This window comes from Cherax quadricarinatus, chromosome 80 (assembly GCF_038502225.1).
Source record: "Cherax quadricarinatus isolate ZL_2023a chromosome 80, ASM3850222v1, whole genome shotgun sequence".
NCBI lineage: Eukaryota > Metazoa > Arthropoda > Malacostraca > Decapoda > Parastacidae > Cherax > Cherax quadricarinatus.
The window spans coordinates 13,366,856-13,389,984 of NC_091371.1; the positions used below are offsets into that span (position 1 = coordinate 13,366,856).

Below are 23,129 nucleotides of genomic sequence, written 5' to 3' on the forward strand. Positions count from 1 at the left end.
TCAATCAGTAAAACAGTCTAGATCTAAGACTTATAACGTATTCGATAAAGGAATGGATTCCTATTTATTACACACATGTTGATCACTACTAAGAAAAACGTGCACGTTGTACGTGGCTTCCACGAGAGATTCCTCACTTTGTGGACCACTTCGAATTCCTGTAAAGATTAGTATTGAAGATATTTGGTTAATGCGTGTCTAGTGCTGTCAGGTGTCGTGGGGCTCACCTGACCTCTACCCAGGTGCACACACGGTATGTACGCGAGGCTCACTTGACCTCTTCCCAGGTGCACACAAGGTATGTACGCGAAGAATGTATCTAAATGAACATCAAAATGGTATACAATACCGACAGGTTGTTAGGTAAGACACATATGCAACAGTTAGACAACTTTATTCCGAAACGTTTCGCCTACACAGTAGGCTCGTCAGTACCCAGTGCTCGGGGATCCTTTTCATAAAGGGTTCGAAATGTACAGATCAATTAATCTTGTGTTTCTGTTTCCATGTGGGTTGTTACCGAACACTAGTTTCCTTTAATCCCTTTTATAGAGGTTAAAATATTCTTTACGTTTAGTATCGGGCATATTGCAACTTTAATGACCGACGTGTAATTATTATTATTGATGTCAGTGTACAGGTGAACCTCAGCTTTTAATGACCCTCATGTAATAGGCTTTTAATTAAATTATCTTCATATTAATGTACAGGTAAATTGCAGCCTTAATGACCCCCATTCAGTTAATAAGGTTGTAAGGCTAACAGGCTAGCTTGCCAGTTGTGTGGAAGAGATGTGGTCGCTGCTTGGTGCTTGAGTGTGCAGGCTGGGTAGGAAGGTAGCTGGTCGTAGCTAACTCTGGCCATCTGATGGAGATCTCTCTCTCCCTCACTGTAGAGAATACCACATTCCACACACATTACAGTAAATCTTGCCAAGGTAAAGATCCTGAAGCTTCAGGCCTCGGTAAGGGCAAGTAAGAAACTTTAGAAATTGGTAATATGCGAGAGTAAAGCTGATGAATTAGGCACTTGTGTAACACTTGGGTATCATTACTGTGGAAACGTTTCGCCAACCAGTGGTTTCCTCAGTCAGAGAAGAATAGTTGATCAGAAGGAGAATGAGGTAATTAGTCTCTCAGTCTGGAGTCGATGTGTTCAGGCAATCAGTCTTGATAAATGCAGCATATTCGCGGAGAATGGGTCTTAGACTACAGTGGTGACAGATGAGGTGGACCAGTGATAGGCAGTCACAAGTGTCTCATTTATCAACTTGTTGGTTATTCTGCGCCATTTATTCACATTAAATAAAGAAAACATAAGAGCCACTAATATTAAGTAAAGAAGGCGTTGTATGAGCCCTACGGGTTTAGCGCGTTCCCTTGAATATCATACTGTAATAGTAATAATTATTATTAGTAGCAGTAGTATTAGTAGTGGGTAGTAGTCATAGTAATATAATAGTAGTAATAGTAACAATACTGGTAGTAGCAATAATAGTAGTGGTAGTAGTAATTGTAATAGTAATAGCAGTAATAGTAGCAGTAATAGTAATAGTGGTAATAGTTGTAACAATAGAAGTAGCAATAGTAGTAATAGTAGTAGCAGTAGTATTGGTAGAGTGGAAGACTGGGAATAATTATTAAGGGGGTAGGGAGGGAAGGGAGTCAAGGGTAAGTAAAGGTAGTGGTTAAGGGGCAGGGAGGGAGTTGAGCAACAATTAGTGAGGCGGCAGTGATGGCAGGATAACCCCCTCGTATATGTTATATTGAATTTATATCCTGCTGTTATCAGCGGTGGGGAGGACGCCCTCTGTGTGTGGTCTTGGAAGGGGGGGAGGAGCGTTGTGGTGGTGGTGGTAGTAGTGGTGATAATGGTGGTGGTAGTAGTGGTGATAATGGTGGTGGTGGTAGTGGTGATAATGGTGGTGGTGGTAGTAGTGGTGGCGGTGTGTGTGTGTGTGTGTGTGTGTGTGTGTGTGTGTGTGGGAACAAATATAAATGAGTGAATGTATGAGGAAATGAGAATGAATGAGATCTTAGGCAAGTGGAGAAGTGAAGAAAATTTAGGCTAATTGTAAACACACAAAACACTGGTTCGCTTATCTGTTTGTGTTTAATTTCTTGTGTGTGTCTGGGCGTGTTTTGTGTTTTATCTGTGGTGTGATTCCTTGTGCTCTTGTATATCTAAGTGTGTTTTTCTCTCTTGTGGTGGTGTGAGTTTCAATTTTGTTGGTCTTGTTACGTTTATATGAGGATTGTGTGTATGTGTTTGTGTATGTGTGTGTGTGTGCGTACTCACCTAATTGTACTCGCCTAATTGTGGTTGCAGGGGTCGATTCATAGCTCCTGGCCCCGCCTCTTCACTGATCGCTACTAGGTCCTCTCTCTGCTCCTTGAGCTTTGTCATACCTCGTCCTAAAGCTATGTATGGTTCCTGCCTCCATTACACCACTTGCTAGACTATTCCACTTCCTGACAACTCTATGACTGAAGAAATACTTCCTAACATCCCTGTGACTCGTCTGAGTCTTCAGCTTCCAATTGTGACCACTTGTTTCTGTGTCCCATCTTTGGAACATCCTGTCTCTGTCCACTTTATCTATTTCACGCAGTATTTTGTATGTCGTTATCATGTCTCCCCTGACCCTCTTGTCCTCCAGTGTCGTCAGGCCGATTTCCCTCAACCTTTCTTCGTAGGACATTCCCTTGAGCTCCGGAACTAGCCTTGTTGCAAACCTTTGTACTTTCTCTAATTTCTTGACGTGCTTGACCAGGTGAGAGTTCCAAACTGGTGCTGCATACTCCAGTATGGGCCTGACGTACACAGTGTATAGTGTCTTCAACTATTCCTTACTAAGGTATCGGAACGCTGTTCTCAGATTTGCCAGGCGCCCATATGCTGCAGCAGTTATCTGGTTGATGTGGGCCTCCGGAGACGTGCTCGGTGTTATACTTGCCCTAAGATCTTTCTCCTTGAGTGAGGTTTGCAGTTTTTGTCCACCTAGCCTATACTCTGTCTGCGGTCTTCTTTGCCCTTCCTCAATCTTCATGACGTTGCATTTGGCGGGGTTGAATTCGAGAAGCCAGTTGCTGGACCACGTGTCCAGCTTGTCCAGGTCTCTTTGTAGTCCTGCTTGTGTGTGTGTGTGTGTGTGTGTGTGTGTGTGTTTTAATCAAATGATGACCAGGCCAGACGCGTACCTGGAGGTTATTCCGGGGATCAACGCCCCCGCGGCCCGGTCCATGACCAGGCCTCCCGATGGATCAGGGCCTGATCAACTAGGCTGTTACTGCTGGCCGCACGCAGTCCAACGTACGAGCCACAGCCCGGCTGATCCGGCACTGACTTTAGGTATCTGTCCAGCTCTCTCTTGAAGGCAGCCAGGGGTTTATTGGCAATTCCCCTAATGCTTGATGGGAGGCTGTTGAACAGTTTTGGGCCCCGGACACTTATGGTGTTTTCCCTTAGTGTACCAATGGCGCCCCTACTTTTTATTGGGGGAATTTTGCATCGCCTGCCCAGTCTTTTACTTTTGTAGGGAGTGATTTCTGTGTGCAGATTTGGGACCATTCCTTCCAGGATTTTCCAAGTGTAGATTATAATATATCTCTCCCTCCTGCGTTCCAACGAGTACAAGTCAAGTGCTTCCAAGCGTTCCCAGTAGTTAAGGTGCTTGACAGAACTTATACGTGCAGTAAAGGATCTCTGTACACTCTCTAGATCTGCGATTTCACCTGCTTTGAATGGAGATGTTAATGTACAGCAGTATTCCAGCCTAGAGAGAACAAGTGATTTGAAAAGGATCATCATGGGCTTGGCATCTCGTTTTGAACGTTTTCATTATCCATCCTATCATTTTCTTTGCACGTGCGATCGTGGCACTGTTGTGATCCTTGAAAGTGAGATCCTCAGACATTACTACTCCCAGGTCCCTTACATTATTTTTCCGCTCTATTGTATGGCCAGAGTCTGTAGTATACTCTGTTCTAGTTATTATCTCCTCCAGTTTTCCATAACGGAGTAGTTGGAATTTGTCCTCATTGAACATCATATTGTTTACCGTTGCCCACTGGAAAACTTTGTTTATATCTTCTTGGAGGTTAACCGCGTCCTCAGCAGATGACAGCCTCATGCAGATCCTAGTATCATCCGCAAAGGATGATACGGTGTTGTGATGTATATCTCTGTCTATGTCTGATATGAGGAATAAGATGGGGGCGAGTACTGTGCCTTGTGGAACATCTCTTCACTATGGCAGGCTCCGATTTAACTGATGACCACTACTCTTTGTGTTCGGTTTGTTAGGAAGTTGAAGATCCATCTCCCCACTTTCCCAGTTATTCCTTTAGCACGTATTTTATGGGCTATTATGCCATGATCGCATTTGTCAAATGCTTTTGCAAAGTTTGTGTATATTACATCTGCATTCTGATTTTCTTCCAGTGTATCCAAGGCCATATTATAGTGATCCAGTAGTTGTGAGAGGCAGGAGCGACCTGCCCTGAACCCATGTTGCCATGTTGCCCTTAATTATCTTTGAACTCCTCTTGTCATGCCAGATATTTAAATTCTTTGATTAGCATTTGCGTGTCATTGTAGCTGTAGATTAAAGTGAGTAATTATGTCCGAGTTATCACTTTTGCATAAATGTTGTAAGTTATTATGATACTATGCCTTTATTTTTCCTTTTCTCCCTCTCTCTAGGGAGCAGTAGATAAGTAATGTTCTCACAATAACGTGAAAATATGAAACAGGAAGATTGCTCTTAATAGAGATAGGGGCGTAGCCAGGGAAGAGAAAGCAGTGCCTGTTTCCCAGGGGCCCGTGCCTACTCTGAGAACCAGGACTAGACCCTTGTATATAGAGACAATATTAAGAACATAAGAACGAAGGAACACTGCAGAAGGCCTACTGGCCCATGCGAGGCAGGTCCAAGTCTCCTACCGGCTTAAGCCAATGCACCCAACTTAGTCAGGTCAGGTCACATTGACTTAAGGGAGGAACACGGCAACCGACCTGGTAGCACAAGCTATCAGGTCCAACTCACACCCACCCACATCCACTCATGTATTTATCCAACCTATTTTTAAAGCTACACAACGTTTTAGCCTCTATAACTGTACTCGGGAGTTTGTTCCACTCATCCACAACTCTATTACCAAACCAGTACTTTCCTATATCCTTCCTGAATCTGAATTTTTCCAACTTAAAACCATTGCTGCGAGTCCTGTCTAGGCTAGATATTTTCAGCACACTATTTACATCCCCTTTATTTATTCCTATCTTCCATTTATACACCTCAATCATATCCCCCCTAATTCTACGTCTTTCTAGAGAGTGCAGATTCAGGGCCCTTAGTTTATCCTCATAGGGAAGGTTTCTGATACATGGGATCAACTTTGTCATCCTCATTTGTACATTTTCCAGAGAATTTATATCCATTCTGTAATACGGTGACCAAAACTGTGCAGCATAATCTAAATGAGGCCTAACCAAGGATGTATAGAGTTGAAGAACAACCTGAGGACTCCTATTATTTATGCTTCTTGATATGAAGCCAAGGATTCTATTAGCTTTATTGCGAACACTTATGCACTGTTGTCTTGGTTTCAGATTACTGCTAACCAGAACTCCTAAATCTTTTTCGCAATCCGTAATATTAAGATCTACATTATTTAGTTTATATGTGGCATGGTTATTGTCCTGTCCAACATTTAGAACTTTGCATTTGTCTATATTAAACTGCATCTGCCACTTCTCCGACCACTGCATCAGTCTATTCAAATCTTCCTGGAGTGCTCGAATGTCCTCGTCAGAATGAATTCGACGGCCTATTTTGGTGTCATCGGCAAACTTGCCGATGTCGCTCTTTATGCCCTCATCTATGTCGTTTATGTAGATTGTGAACAGCAGGGGGCCCAACACTGACCCCTGTGGAACACCGCTCGTGACGGTTCCCCACTCTGATTTCTCCCCATTTATGCAAACTCTCTGCTGCCTATTTGTCAACCATGCCTTTATCCAGGAAAAAAATTCTCCTCCTATTCCATGTGTCTTAATTTTCCTCAATAGTCTCTGATGTGGGACCCTGTCAAAAGCCTTACTGAAGTCCATATACACAATATCATATTCATTACCATGATCTACCTCCTCAAATACCTTAGTGAAAAAAGTTAATAAATTCGTAAGGCAGGAACGCCCCTTTGTAAAACCATGGTGAGATTCGTTGATTAATTTATGCTTTTCAAGGTGGCTACGAACTGCCTCGGCAATTATTGATTCCATAAATTTTCCCACTATGGAGGTTAGGCTTATTGGTCTATAGTTCGAAGCTAAGGACCTGTCACCTGCTTTGAAAATAGGTATCACATTTGCCATTTTCCACTTATCTGGCACCATGCCAGTTTGTAGCGATATGTTGAAAAGATTAGCCAAAGGTGTGCTAAGCTCCTCTTTACATTCCTTTAGAACCCTTGCATACAGTTCATCAGGGCCTGGGGATTTGTTAGGTTTTAATTTATCTATTTGCCTAAGGACCATGTCACTTGTGACCCTAATCGTGCACAGTTTATTATCGTCCTGTTCTACATAATTTATCATTACTGGAATATCGCTGGTATCCTCCTGTGTAAAAACTGACAGGAAGTATGTGTTAAAAATTCTACACATTTCCTTATCACTGTCAGTGAGCTGACCCGAGGAACTTTTGAGTGGGCCTATCTTGTCCCTGATCTTACTTCTGTATACCTGAAAGAATCCTTTTGGGTTAGTCTTCGATTCTCTTGCAACTTTAACCTCATAATCTCTTTTTGCTTTTCTAATTCCCTTTTTTATTTCTCTCTTTAACTGAATATATCGATTTCTTAATTGCCCCTCTCCTCTTTTGATTTGCCTATATATGCCTCTCTTTTGACCAGTCAGATATTTTAATCTATTGTTCATCCATTTAGGATCATTTTTGTTTGATCTGATTTCCCTATTTGGAACATAATTTGACTGAGCAGCTAGAACTATGCCCTGGAAAGCATCATATCGGCAACCATCACCACCTACCTGACCCTTAGTCAGGTCATTCCAGTTCAGCCCACCTAAGTAATTTTTCAGTCCTATGAAATCAGCCAAGCGAAAGTCAGGGACGGAGACTTGATTGCCATTATTAGGGGAATTCCATGATATATTAAAACTGAGTGATTTGTGATCACTTTCCCCAAGCTCATCATTAACCTCAAGATTATTAATTAGTGTTTCCCTACTGGCAAGAACCAAGTCAAGGAGGTTATTTCCTCTAGTTGGCACTGTCACAAACTGTTTTAAAAAACAATCCTGGATCGTATCAAGAAAGTCACCTGACTCTAAATTTCCTGTCAAATTGCTCCAGTCAATCTGTCTTTAGTTGAAATCTCCCATTAGCACAACATTTTCGTATGTAGATGCCTTACGAATTTCGTCCCATAGAAGTTTACTGCACTCCCTTTCAAGATTTGGGGGCCCTGTAAATCACACCCAAAATTAGTTTTCCTCGGCCCTCGAGAAGCTGTAACCAAACAGATTCAGTGGCTGACGCTTCTAATTTTATATCTTGTCTAACACAACAATTTAAATTGTCTCTGACATACATCGCTACTCCACCACCCTTCCTGTTGACCCTGTCAGTGTGGAATAATTTATAGCCTTGTATGTGACATTCAGAGGGCATCTCTCTATCTTTCAGATTGAGCCAGGTCTCTGTTATAGCAATAATATCTATGTTTCCTGCACTTGCAATTAATCTTAGCTCATCTATCTTATTTCTTACACTCCTGCTATTAGTATAGTAAACCTTAAGGGAGCTAGTCCCTTGCTGTCCTCTGCTGTCCCCCTTTGTTTGCTGACCTGATCTATTGTCTTTATTTATGACTTCATGCTGAATGCCTTTTATACATTTACTGATTCCAACCCTAGTGTTGCAACCCGCTTGTTTCCCACACACACCCATACCTCTATCTTCTATCAGTTTAAAATCATAGGCATTTCACCAATGGCCTTCTCAATTGAGTTTGCAAGTGCTACCACCCCAGCCCCAGAGAGATGTACCCCATCCCTTGCATACATATCATGTTTGCCATAAAAGTTGTTCCAGTTGTCAATGAATGGGATTGCAAGTTCCTTGCAGTATCTGTCTAGCCAGCAATTTACACCAATTGCCCTAGACAACCATTCATTTCCTACTCCCCTTCTAGGCAAGATGCTACATATGATTGGGACCCCACCCTTAGACTTAATGAAATCTATAGCTGACCTGTACTTACCTAGCAGCTCTTCTCTCCTACCCTTCCCAATATCATTTCCACCAGCACTGAGACAAATAATGGGCTTGTTCCTATTACCTGACATGATATTATCCAGCCTGTTAACTATGTCCCCAACACCAGCTCCAGGGAAGCACACTCTATCTCTCATCTTCTTATTCCTATTACAAAAAGCACGGTCAATATATCTTACCTGAGAGTCACCAACCACAAGAATGCGCTTACCTCTGTTAGCAGGGGCAGTAGTACCCTTACCTTCACTGGCCACTGAAGTACATTCATCCTGAAGAACAGAGAAGCGATTTCCTACCTTCAGATCTTCACTCTTAACTTTCCTTATTCTGATTCTCCTCCCATTACTGGTTACCACTCGCCACTTGTAGCAGGTGCTGGACTGCACCTCACTGCTGGTAGCCGTTGCTACCTCCCCACCTACAGCCTCCTCACAGCGAGAGACAGACTGCACCTCACTGCTAGAAGCCTCATTCCCCACAACTCCAGCCACCTCACACTCTCTCCCAGACCCATTGAGGTGGACCTTCAGCCTCCTAATCTCCTCATGGAGAAGCAAGACCTCCTCCTTCAACTCTCCAACCTCAATTTTGAAAACACTGCAGAAGCAAGCCATGCTTTGTAACTGTCCACGCTAATCCCCAAAGCAGCTCAGGGTCTGTGACCTCACTTGACGACTGACCACTGAACTGATATTATATATAGTCACACGCTGGTCAGCCAGGGCCTAGTATGTAAGATCGCTTTAAGCTCGTCTTAAATGTACTATACAAGTAGGTGAAATGCTGAAGACCCTAAACTTAACTAGTAAGGTTCGTTTAGATTTGCTTGCAATTCTTATATAACTATAAGAAATCCTACGAGTGCGTCCTTATGGCCTTAGTTTGGTTAAAATTTCTGGTAGCCACAGACTAGAGAAGCAAAACTTTTTAAGTGAAAGGTTCAGCAATACACACACAGGCGAAAAATTTAGAGAGCTTGATGGATGATCTTGTTTATTTACGAAATAGCTGGAATATAATATTATCAGAATTTAAGGCTGTTGTTAAAAACATTGGTATAACTGCCACAATGTCAGAGGTCAGGAAGAGATTCACAGACGAAATAAATAGTGAGAAAATGACTAATATGAGTTCATATAATCCATTTAAGACTAATATTCTTTTCTGTTTTTCTGGCTTGCCTTGTTGGACTCGTGACAGTGCGTCCTGAGGCAATGAGAGCTGTAGTCAAATTTCAGTGTGTGTTTTATGGAACAATCCTGTGATGAGTGTCAAGAAAAAGCTGAAAATCTGTGCAGTAAATATAACATAAATATGTCCCAGGATCCAGTAAAGGAATTACAGCATTTAAAAAAAGCATTCATTCGACAGATCTGGAAAAAACGCTTACCAACGTTTCAGTTACAAGACAGTTTATGTAGCTGAAATAAAACTCTTAATATCTCAACGTATTACCTGGAGTTTACCTGGAGAGAGTTTCGGGGGTCAACGCCCCCGCGGCCCGGTCTGTGACCAGGCCTCCTGGTGGATCAGCGCCTGATCAACCAGGCTGTTGCTGCTGGCTGCACGCAAACCAACGTACGAGCCACAGCCCGGCTGATCAGGAACTGACTTTAGGTGTTTGTCCAGTGCCAGCTTGAAGACTGCCAGGGGTCTGTTGGTAATCCCCCTTATGTGTGCTGGGAGGCAGTTGAACAGTCTCGGGCCCCTGACACTTATTGTATGGTCTCTTAACGTGCTAGTGACACCCCTGCTTTTCATTGGGGGGATGGTGCATCGTCTGCCAAGTCTTTTGCTTTCGTAGTGAGTGATTTTCGTGTGCAAGTTCGGTACTAGTCCCTCTAGGATTTTCCAGGTGTATATAATCATGTATCTCTCCCTCCTGCGTTCCAGGGAATACAGGTTTAGAAACCTCAAGCGCTCCCAGTAATTGAGGTGTTTTATCTCCGTTATGCGCGCCGTGAAACTTCTCTGTACATTTTCTAGGTCGGCAATTTCACCTGCCTTGAAAGGTGCTGTTAGAGTGCAGCAATATTCCAGCCTAGATAGAACAAGTGACCTGAAGAGTGTCATCATGGGCTTGGCCTCCCTAGTTTTGAAGGTTCTCATTATCCATCCTGTCATTTTTCTAGCAGATGCGATTGATACAATGTTATGGTCCTTGAAGGTGAGATCCTCCGACATAATCACTCCCAGGTCTTTGACGTTGGTGTTTCGCTCTATTTTGTGGCCAGAATTTGTTTTGTACTCTGATGAAGATTTAATTTCCTCATGTTTACCATATCTGAGTAATTGAAATTTCTCATCGTTGAACTTCATATTGTTTTCTGCAGCCCACTGAAAGATTTGGTTGATGTCCGCCTGGAGCCTTGCAGTGTCTGCAATGGAAGACACTGTCATGCAGATTCGGGTGTCATCTGCAAAGGAAGACACGGTGCTGTGGCTGACATCCTTGTCTATGTCGGATATGAGGATGAGGAACAAGATGGGAGCTAGTACTGTGCCTTGTGGAACAGAGCTTTTCACCGTAGCTGCCTCGGACTTTACTCTGTTGACGACTACTCTCTGTGTTCTGTTAGTGAGGAAATTATAGATCCATCGACCGACTTTTCCTGTTATTCCTTTAGCGCGCATTTTGTGCGCTATTACGCCATGGTCACACTTGTCGAAGGCTTTTGCAAAGTCTGTATATATTACATCTGCATTCTTTTTGTCTTCTAGTGCATTTAGGACCTTGTCGTAGTGATCCAGTAGTTGAGACAGACAGGAGCGACCTGTTCTAAACCCATGTTGCCCTGGGTTGTGTAACTGATGGGTTTCTAGATGGGTGGTGATCTTGCTTCTTAGGACCCTTTCAAAGATTTTTATGATATGGGATGTTAGTGCTATTGGTCTGTAGTTCTTTGCTGTTGCTTTACTGCCCCCTTTGTGGAGTGGGGCTATGTCTGTTGTTTTTAGTAACTGAGGGACGACCCCCGTGTCCATGCTCCCTCTCCATAGGATGGAAAAGGCTCGTGATAGGGGCTTCTTGCAGTTCTTGATGAACACAGAGTTCCATGAGTCTGGCCCTGGGGCAGAGTGCATGGGCATGTCATTTATCGCCTGTTCGAAGTCATTTGGCGTCAGGATAACATCGGATAGGCTTGTGTTAATCAAATTTTGTGGCTCTCTCATAAAAAATTCATTTTGATCTTCGACTCTCAGTCTGGTTAGCGGCTTGCTAAAAACTGAGTCATATTGGGACTTGAGTAGCTCACTCATTTCCTTGCTGTCATCTGTGTAGGACCCATCTTGTTTAAGTAGGGGCCCAATACTGGACGTTGTTCTCGATTTTGATTTGGCATAGGAGAAGAAATACTTTGGGTTTCTTTCGATTTCATTTATGGCTTTTAGTTCTTCCCGCGATTCCTGACTCCTAAAGGATTCTTTTAGCTTAAGTTCGATGCTTGCTATTTCTCTGACCAGTGTCTCCCTGCGCATTTCAGATATATTGACCTCTTTTAGCCGCTCTGTTATTCTTTTCCGTCGCCTGTAAAGGGAGCGCCTGTCTCTTTCTATTTTACATCTACTCCTCCTTTTTCTTAGAGGAATAAGCCTTGTGCATACATCGAGTGCCACCGAGTTAATCTGTTCTAGGCATAAGTTTGGGTCTGTGTTGCTTAGTATATCTTCCCAGCTTATATCGGTTAGGACTTGGTTTACTTGGTCCCACTTTATGTTTTTGTTATTGAAGTTGAATTTGGTGAATGCTCCCTCGTGACTAGTCTCATTTTGTCGGTCTGGGGCTCCACGCATACATGTCTGAACCTCAATTATGTTGTGATCTGAGTATATTGTTTTTGATATGGTGACATTTCTTATCAGATCATCATTGTTAGTGAAGATGAGGTCTAGTGTATTCTCCAGTCTAGTAGGCTCTATTATTTGCTGGTTTAAATTGAATTTTGTGCAGAGATTTAAAAGCTCGTGTGAGTGTGAGTTTTCATCAGAGCTGCCTCCTGGTGTTATTACTGCAACAATATTATTTGCTATATTCCTCCATTTTAGGTGCCTTAAGTTGAAATCCCCCAGGAGCAAGATGTTGGGTGCAGGAGCTGGAAGATTTTCCAGACAGTGGTCAATTTTTAACAGCTGTTCCTGGAATTGCTGGGATGTTGCATCCGGAGGCTTGTAGACTACCACAATGACTAGGTTTTGGTTCTCGACCTTTACTGCTAAAACTTCCACTACGTCATTTGAGGCATTAAGCAGTTCTGTGCAAACAAGTGATTCTGCAATGTACAGGCCAACCCCCCCCTTTTGCCTGTTCACTCTGTCACATCTGTATAGGTTGTAACCTGGGATCCATATTTCGTTGTCCAAGTGATCCTTTATGTGGGTCTCAGTGAAAGCCGCGAACATTGCCTTTGCCTCTGCAAGCAGTCCACGGATGAAAGGTATTTTGTTGTTTGTTGCTGGCTTTAGACCCTGTATATTTGCAAAGAAGAATGTTATCGGACTGGTGGTATTGTTGGTACTGGGGGGGGGGATTTTTTTTCGGCATTAGTATCTGTATCTGTTGGTTTGGAGTGGAGGCCATCGACTGTGGTTCCACTCCAGGAATGACTGGATTTGGTGTACGATTTCTGCCATTTCCTGCCAGTTTTTTTTCCTTCCTGGCACTAAAAAACCTCTCCCTCTTGAGTGGCTGTGGCTACCCAGGTTTTCCCATGGCCTGGATGTTTTGTATCTTTTTGTCCCCTTTAGATGGTATGCCTGGCAATTTAAGTTATAGCACAGTCTTTCCTGTACTGAAGAGGTACACATTTCAGGGTGAAAAAGCTTACAGGAAGGGAGTTTGCATTTTCCTGTTGTCATATGGGCATGACATTTTCTAGGGTGGTCATAGTTGCATGTCCCATCTGTTTTTCCAGATTTCCCATGCCAGCAGATACCAAGTGCATAGTATGTGCACAGGCTTGGTTTCCGTTTGCCTTGGGTTTCTGTGACTGTATTCCCTGTTGGTGCATGTTTCCCTGTCTTATTCCTATCCTCCCTAGCACCAACAATGGAGCTCCCACCAGTTGTTTTTGGTAATTTATCCTCACTATTGCTATTGGAGTCCTCTTGTTTGCTATTTCCTGCGGTATTTCTAGTTTGCAATATTGGTTTTATCTTATCTTTGACTACACTTGTTTCCCTACTATGGCTCCTGTCCTCTATGAGGTCATTTATATGTATTCCTTCCTGCGTATAATTCCCGACTACCTGGACAAAATCTCCAGCTTCACCATTACTGTCTCCCAGGACAGTATCTCCAGCTTCACCATTTCTGTCTCCCAGGACAGCACCTCCAGCTTCACCATTACTGTCTCCCAGGACAGCACTATCAGCCCCACATTTACTGACTACCAGGACATCACCTCCAGCCTTACAGTTTGTGACTACATGGCCAGTATCAAGGGCAGTACCATTCAGCCCAGACTTTTTATGTTCCCATCTGTTGTAGAAAGCTTCCAGGTTTTCTATGAAAGCAGCTTTGATGTTGTCCTCTTTCAATACCCTTGTGATTTTAGTCCACAGATTTTCCTCATATGGGCATACCCAAAAACACTTCTCTGTTTTAATACTGCTTGTAGCTAGTTCTGGGATATCTGCACAAGGAGCGTGACACCAATTTCCACAAAAATGACAATTTATCCATGTGGAAGCCCGTTTGTTTGACTGACCACAGACTACACACAGCTTCATAATGATTTGAATGGTTGATTTACTGCAATTCTACTAGCAACCTCTTGAATATTATATTAATAACCTTAAATGAAGCTCTAGCTATTTGTATTTCTGTTTCTAACTCTTTTTGTATATTGGACAGCTTACCGTCACGTTCCTGATTTTTAATGTTTGTGTTTATAAGGGCGCCTACAAACCCATCCGTTTACAGTCTGCTTTATTGTCCAACGAAACTGTTTGAAACCAGTCCCGGGTTCGGACCAGTCAAGGGTTCGGACCAGTCAAGGGTTCGGACCAGTCGATCTGCTCTTATCAGTGGGTCACTTATTTAAAACATACTGGTCGGTGATTTGAGCTAACACATGAAGGATCTACTGGAAATTATCTACCCGAGTAATATGTGATTTGACTGATACAAAAGTATAACTTGCGTGTTGAAGAGCCGGTGATATCTGGCAGCTCCTACAATGACGTACAGTCGACCTCTTTGTTTATTAATCGCTGTATCTGGCTTTTCTATTTTTGTTTTTTCCGTCTCCACCACAATAAATGCTATATTATCACTATAGTTGACTGGTGCAAATTTTGGAGGAAGGACGCTTTTTCTGTAGTAATAATTGCTTCTCGTTGTGTATATTGCGACCGCTGGTAACTACAGGTTATATGAAATTCACAGTAACGTCTCGTATTTCAAGAAAAAGAAACTAATGAAAGTCACTCCACTCCACTAAGTACCATTGTATTAGGAATATTTTTTCTTGCTTCCACTGACAGCTGACGAGGCAGAACGCTCTTTCACTACTCTTGGAAAAGTAAAAAAAAAAATGTTGATTAACTTTGTGTCAGGGGCAACTAAACACTGAAAAGTGTTTCGCCACTAGAAGCAAGTTTGGCAAGAAAACTTAATTTTAATCTTATTATTGATTTGTTTGCTTGCCGAGAAGCCTAAAGAATGCGATCTTTTTTTAAATAGCTAAACTTGAGATCTATTTTCATAAGCCAATTTATTTATCTGTTGTTGTCATATTACTGTGATTTTTACACGTTACGAATTTCATGTCTTCATTTTTTTTTTTTTTTTGCTCGCGTGACCATTAGTTGCTCTCTCTATATTTTTTTTTAATTCTTTGAGTCTAAAACTTTATTTCAAGTGTTATGATCAGCAATATAACTTCGAGAATTTATTGCAGTCTTTTGTTTCTGTAAAAAGTAAATCATAAGGACATTGTTGTTTTTTTTTTCTGTCTACACACTATAATACAGCAGGAGTTTGCCTCTTCCCGGGCCCAGGGTGGCTGGCTACGCCCTGAATAAAGACCTAGAGGCAGTATCATTGTGCCGAGTTACATGAACTCTCGTGCTGGAGTGAGTAGTCAGGCGTCACCCAGACTGTGACCTGACCTAATGTAGCGCAATTGTGGCACGTTGGAGCAAGGCGGGATGTATGGCCCAGTCTACTAACACCTGCTGTCTCTCTTATTTAACAGTAAATAGATATTTGAGTTGATTGCTGTGGGTCGTAGCTTATGGAAAGACCTAAATGGAAATAAGCCACGCTGCTTGGCTTTCTTGAATTATCCTGGGATGTGAATCGTCCGAGGGCAGTAATCCCAATAAAATTGTATACTGATACCGACAATATGCCCTAAACTATACATGAGTGACTTTTTCCATAATCCCAATAAATTTATCTTCTAGAGTAACTTGCCTTCAGTGTTTTCCTAAGATTTCCACTGACTTGTGCAGCATACGTATTTAACTGACTCACGAAATCGTAATGACACGATTGCAAACAAACCATGCCCCGGCCGGGACTGAACCCGCGGTCAGAGAGTCTCAAAGCTCCAGACTGTCGCGTTAGCCACTAGACCAGCTAGCCACAATACGCATTTATATCTTGTTTCGACACACTAATATGCCAGGCATTGCGTGGCCAGACAAATTTTATCTCGACAAATCGCCTCTTTTATGATGGTAAATACGATCGACTTTAATATTGCCGGGTCACCAACTGGACAATACCCGGGCCAGAACACTACGGCGAACCACATCAAGCTCAAAACTTTATTTATTATGTGTGATTATAATCACGCACATTAAGTGGACCTTTAAAAATCTTTGACGTCACAAAAAAGGTAAATATAACCAGTTGAACCTAACCTAACAAAAAGGCACAATCCCGTGACTAGAACAATACACAAATAACCCGCACATAAGAGAGAATGTGAGTGTGACTTTGTAAATGGTCCAAGTCAGACCGAAACGTAGTCGTAAGCTCCTCTCTCCCATGTGCGGGTTATTTGTGTACAGTTGAACCTGTAATGTCAAATCAGCTGATCGAGTAGACACAGGTCAGCTGATTGAGTAAATATCAGCTGATCTGATCAACTGGTGCCTTTAGTCACCGACGATGATGGTGACAGCGTCGACGATGAAGACGTCAGTGGGTGAGATGACGATGACGAGAATTAAAGTCCGCGTGCAACAGTGTCTACCTGCTACCTACCAGGAGTCTACCTGGAGGGCATTCCTGGGGTCAACGCCCCCGCGGCCCGGTCCATGACCAGGCCTCTCGTCACTGTGATAACCAGGTGACTATCACAGGGTTATCTAGCAGGAAGCGACACATTGAGCAAGAGAGATGGTGTTAACCAGGTAACGTTATCACATGGTTATCTAGCAGGAAATGATACAGGGAGCAGGAGAAAGGGTCTCAGGTGTTGCAACAACAGGAGAAGAGGGCCTCAGGGGTTGCAACAACAGGAGAAGAGGGCCTCAGGGGTTGCAACAACAGGAGAAGAGGGCCTCAGGTGTTGCAACAACAGGAGAAGAGGGCCTCAGGGGTTGCAACATACAGGTGCTGGCGCTTGGGAAATATGAATGAATTTCCATGGGTTATTTTTATCATCCTAAATCCGTTCCCTTCCCTCCTTCAACCCACTCCAACTATCACCCACTTAACTCTCACCCTCTCTACCCGCCACCTCCTTCACATAACCGTCCCCCCATCGAATTTACCAGCAACCACCCCTTCTCTTAACCGCACTATATAATGCCTCACTCACTACTCCCTACTCGTTCTCTCTTCCCCCCCCCCAACCAAATCACCTACTACCTAACTTTGCCATACCTCCCTCCCCCTCCCTAACTAACCCCCACCCCTTCTTTCCCCTCTCTTCTACCTAATTATAATTCACCCCTCACCTCCCTCTTTCCCCTCTCCTTCGATCGTCGAGGCTTTCCAGATTATGTACTCAACTAGTTATGGTTATAGGTGTCAAATAACAGCTTCTGGCCTTGCATCTTCTTTGCTATCGAGCCCTTATCACACTGTACTTGAAATAACTTGCCGATTCTGCGTACACCATTTCCTCGTGCAAGTGATTACATTTCTAACCATCATGAAACTACAGAAGCTTCTGACTTCTCTGTGGTATTCTCTCGTGTGTGTTCACCTAGAGGTGGTTGCAGGGGTCAAGACTCGCCTCCAGGACCCGCTTCGTAACGTACGTACGTGTGTGTGTGTGTGTGTGTGTGTGTGTGTGTGTGTGTGTGTGTGTGTGTGTGTGTACTTACCTAGTTGAGGTTGCGGGGGTCGAGTCCGAGCTCCTGGCCCCGCCTCTTCACTGATCGCTACTAGGTCACTCTCTGAACCGTGAGCTTTATCATACCTCTGCTTAAAGCTATGTATGGATCCTGCCTCCACTACATCGCTTCCCAAACTATTCCACTTACTGACTACTCTGTGGCTGAAGAAATACTTCCTAACATCCCTGTGATTCATCTGTGTCTTCAACTTCCAACTGTGTCCCCTTGTTACTGTGTCCAATCTCTGGAACATCCTGTCTTTGTCCACCTTGTCAATTCCTCTCAGTATTTTGTATGTCGTTATCATGTCCCCCCTATCTCTCCTGTCCTCCAGTGTCGTCAGGTTGATTTCCCTTAACCTCTCCTCGTAGGACATACCTCTTAGCTCTGGGACTAGTCTTGTTGCAAACCTTTGCACTTTCTCTAGTTTCTTTACGTGCTTGGCTAGGTGTGGGTTCCAAACTGGTGCCGCATACTCCAATATGGCCCTAACGTACACGGTGTACAGGGTCATGAACAATTCCTTATTAAGATGTCGGAATGTGTGTGTGTGTGTGTGTGTGTGTGAGCAGAGCAGAGATATATATTTGCAGTTATAGCTGCAGAACAGTGTTCGTTGTGTCCCGTTTTCGTTATTATTACTATTACTGTACTATTATTATTATTATTATTTGCATTTGAATTTTATCCCCAGGAAGCCATCCTTAACAGTCAGCTAACACCCAGGTATCTATTTACTACTAGGTAAACATGAACTGTAAGTGTAAATAAGCTTTGCTTATAAGTTTCGCCTTGTCCGGGTATCACACTATGATCCTTTATGATATAAACAAAATGTGTTTCCTTACCATGATATCTTTTGGGTTGAGAGCCCAGTGCTCTAACCATCGAGTCACGTGTACATTAATGTTTTTAAATCTCTTTAAACCTTGCATTAGCTTGCGGTTCAAATTAATATACATAATGTATATAGTTTACATAATCTAATTAACATATATTAGTATGTTAGAAGAATGGCAACGCACGTAGGGAGTAGGCTGTATTGCTTGATTTTATGAGACATGATTTTATCCAGCCTGGAATGTATTAATTAGGAAAGGGTCACAGTGGCTGGAGTTAAGATGTTAATACCATTTCCTGATAGAACAATTGCGTCCTGGACAACTGTGTCCCGGTCACTGGTGTCCCTGGACATTGGCGTCCCGGACATTTGTGTCCAAATTTATGTATATTATATTACATATTAGATATATTTTTTTTATATCTTATATCCATACCAATATATACATATTTCATAAAATATATAATTTTCCATATTGTAATTTTTTTATCAAAAAACAGGTTAGATTGGGGGGGGGGGGTTGTTTATAAATTGAGTATGTGATTTTCTGGCAGTTTTTATGTTTATATGTAGGGAATAGAACGTAAAGGTAGATTGCGTCAGCATAACAGAACATAACCATTGCACCTACTCAAGTGAATCATCCTGTGTTTTGTAATCATACCCAACACCTGTGGGGGTTTGTTTATAAGTAGCTCAGTCGCAAACGAAGCTTAGCAAATATAACATGGAGTTTATTACCCGAGTAATAGTTAAATATAATGGGACGCAAATGACCGAAACGCAAAAAAGGACGCAAATTTCGAGGGATGCTAGTGACTGGGACGCATTTGACCGGGTTGCAATCGTCCAGGAAGCAGATATCCTAGTACCGTTAACATTTACCCGAGTAAACGAAGGATCTGGTATGCTCATCACCCACCTTCATACAACTGGATGAAGTACTGTATCAGGTGGAGGCTTCTACCTTGGAGAGGAGATGGATTTCTGGTGGTTCTAGGAGAGAGGGGTGGATTTGTGATAGTGGTTGTAGGAAAAGGATAGATTTTTTATAGTGGTTCTAGGAGAGGGAGTGGAAATGTGATGATTCTAGAAAAGGGGGTGGATTTGTGACAGTGTCTCTAGGAGGGAATGGATTTGTGATGGTGGCTGTAGTAAGAATGTAACTTGATTTGTGATGGTGGCTGTAGTAAGAAAGTAACTTGATTTGTGATGGTGGCTGTAGTAAGAAAGTAACTTGATTTGTGATGGTGGCTGTAGTAAGAAAGTAACTTGATTTGTGATGGTCGCTGTAGTAAGAAAGTAACTTTATTTGTGATGGTGGCTGTAGTAAGAAAGTAACTTGATTTGTGATGGTGGCTGTAGTAAGAAAGTAACTTGATTTGTGATGGTCGCTGTATTAAGAAAGTAACTTGATTTGTGATGGTGGCTGTAGTAAGAAAGTAACTTGATTTGTGATGGTGGCTGTAGTAAGAAAGTACTTGATTTGTGATGGTGGCTGTAGTAAGAAAGTACTTGATTTGTGATGGTGGCTGTAGTAAGAAAGTAACTTAATTTGTGATGGTGGCTGTAGTAAGAAAGTAACTTTATTTGTGATGGTGGCTGTAGTAAGAAAGTAACTTGATTTGTGATGGTGGCTGTAGTAAGAAAGTAACTTGATTTGTGATGGTGGCTGTAGTAAGAAAGTAACTTGATTTGTGATGGTGGCTGTAGTAAGAAAGTAACTTGATTTGTGATGGTGGCTGTAGTAAGAAAGTAACTTGATTTGTGATGGTGGCTGTAGTAAGAAAGTAACTTGATTTGTGATGGTGGCTGTAGTAAGAAAGTAACTTGATTTGTGATGGTGGCTGTAGTAAGAAAGTAACTTGATTTGTGATGGTGGCTGTAGTAAGAAAGTAACTTGATTTGTGATGGTGGCTGTAGTAAGAAAGTAACTTGATTTGTGATGGTGGCTGTAGTAAGAAAGTAACTTGATTTGTGATGGTGGCTGTAGTAAGAAAGTAACTTGATTTGTCATAATGGTTCTAAATTGAGAACTTTATTTTTTTTATTTTCTAACATAGTGACCTATCATGTAAGTTCACAGTTTTTGTGGCACAATAGTGATGGACAGTGTCTTTAGTTATATAGAGTCCAAGAAATCAAGGAAATACCGTGAGACGAAGTGAATTTCTGATCTCTATAAATTCGAGGCAATGATGAGTCAACCTGGGCTCAGCAGAGACAGGTAAGGCAGGTTGTGAGTGGAATTAATGTGATTGCACTTTCATGAGATACCCTTACATGGACGAGTAGAGGTAACTCTCTAACATAGTCTTTTAGGAAATTACTTGGGGTATCACGTGTTAGTTGGTGGTTTATAAGTTGGTAGTTTATAAGTTGGTGGTTTATAAGCTGGTAGTTTATAAGCTGGTAGTTTATAAGTTAGTTCACAGGTTAACTTTTGTTAATACCTGGTGCCGGTCTCCTCCACCACCGCCAGGTATAGTTCTCACCACCACAAGGTGTTGGTTTCACCCAGCACCACCAGGTGTTGGTTTCACCCAGCACCACCAGGTGTTGATTTCACCCAGCACCACCAGGTGTTGGTTTCACTCACCACCACCAGGTGTTGGTTTCACTCACCACCACCAGGTGTTGGTTTCACTCACCACCACCAGGTATTGGTTTCACCCACCACCACCAGGTATTGGTTTCACCCACCACCACCAGGTGTTGGTTTCACCCACCACCACCAGGTGTTGGTTTCACCCACCACCACCAGGTGTTGGTTTCACCCACCACCACCAGGTGCTGGTTTCGCCCACCACCGCCAGGTATAGTTCTCACCACCACTAGGTGTTTGGTTTCACCCACTACCACCAGGTGTAGTTCTCTCCACTACCACCAGGTATAGGGCAACGCTCCGCTCTGGTAATCGCCCCTGCCGGTAACGTACGTAACTCGCTAAGAACGCTCTGTAATCGTTTTTTTTTTTTTTATGTTCTCGTCTCATTTATAGTAGCAGTGTGTGTGTGGGTGTGTGTGAGAGAGAGAGAGATGATAATCCCAGAATTTATTAATTTTTTATGTATCTTTCAATAATATTTTTTATTTCAGCATTTTTAAACAGTTCCTCACGTAATTCATCAACTGCCTCTCTGTTTGACGTTGGTTGGTTAATAGGGTGTGAAGCCTGTCTACTGCACGAAGGTTATTTATGCTGTATGATTAGAACTTTATAAAATCTGGATTATACACATTAACAACTATGAATTTATCGCCCTAAGTTTAAATTTATATAGTCAAGATTTCAGCATTATATAAATTTTGCATTATACTTTGGCTGAGAGACTTTTGTAAAGGTGTTTCACCCTTGACGAATCATTCCTGTTCTCTTTATTTACTTATGTCCCTAAATCTTTAGCCATTTTTAACAGTTCTCTGTATGCTTGACATTTCTAAATGCAATCCTGAGCTTTGCTCAGACCTGTGCAACACAATTGTCCTCAAAAATTGGTTAAGTTATACCATGAATTAAGGAAAGATTCTGGAGTTCACCTTACGAAACAAAGCAAATGCGATAATAATTATGGACAAGGTAGATTATAGGTGAAAAATAACATTAGACAACAGGGGAACTGACGTGCCCCATAATGACCCTAGTGTAGTCCACAGGTTTAAATTAAAACCTATTAAACTACCAAACATATTAGTGCCAGCTTGATGTCTAGGCTGTCTTGATTGAAGTCATTGACTTGCATTTGTTATTGTGATTCTCCTGCTTAGATTACTTAATGTTTAGGTTAGGTTAGGTAAGGTTTGTCAGGAAACAGGACAAGTGTTTCCTAACGTGGGTCTTAGTCATATGATGACCCACAGCTGGACTTTTTGGTCATCTGACTGAAGCCTTCCACTGGCTTACCCCTCCACCCCTTTAAAAATTATGGTTGTGGTTATAACCATATATTTATTTTATTTTTTCTAATTATGTTTGCTTATATTTTTTTAATTCATTATATTAAATATTTTCTTTAGATCTACTTTTCCTTCATGTGTATCTTGTTTTCATCAGGTCTTCAACATTTTTTTTAAAATAGTGAAATTAGGCAAAATATGTCAGTTATTTCTGCCTTGTGTGTGTGTACTCACCTAGTTGTGGTTGCAGGGGTCGAATTACAGCTCCTGGCCCCGTGTGTGTGTGTACATATTCGTGTGGGTGTTCATGTATATTTATGTTCGTTCGTGTGCATGTATTTGCTTGCATACTCTGTTTCCTCAAATCGGTCATAGCCTTCGGAGGGAGAAAAGTTGAAATAGAACTAGACAGAAAATAAACAATCTCCAATTGCAGCTCCGCAGATAACAACAAAACTCGCGTAAAAGGGAATAAAATTCCTGCGATCATAGGAGACAGGGAAATGGTAAAAGGAGTCTTTGTGTGCCGATAAAAACGCTTAGAGGCGAGATGGGGGAAGGGGGTGTTGTGTATGTGAGAGTGTGAGCGTGTCCCGGCGTACAAGCTTCCAATATGTCCATCAAATCTGTCAAGTGATGTCTAATTCGCACGAGAAGTCTTGGGGACACATGCGAGCATCTCAATTTTGTCTCACGATTTGACAGGAAGAGACGAGGAGACTTGTTTGGAAATAGCCGTGTGGTGATTGGCTAGAGTAAGACCGCCCACAGAAGATGATTGGCCTGCGA

General features: G+C 42.3%; 1 protein-coding gene across 2 annotated transcripts in view; it reads left to right on the forward strand.

Annotated features, from left to right (window-relative positions):
- eya (eya transcriptional coactivator and phosphatase 2) overlaps positions 1-23,129 on the forward strand; it is a 427,289-nt gene that overhangs the window by 63,395 nt on the left and 340,765 nt on the right. The gene's annotated exons all lie outside the window — the stretch shown is intronic.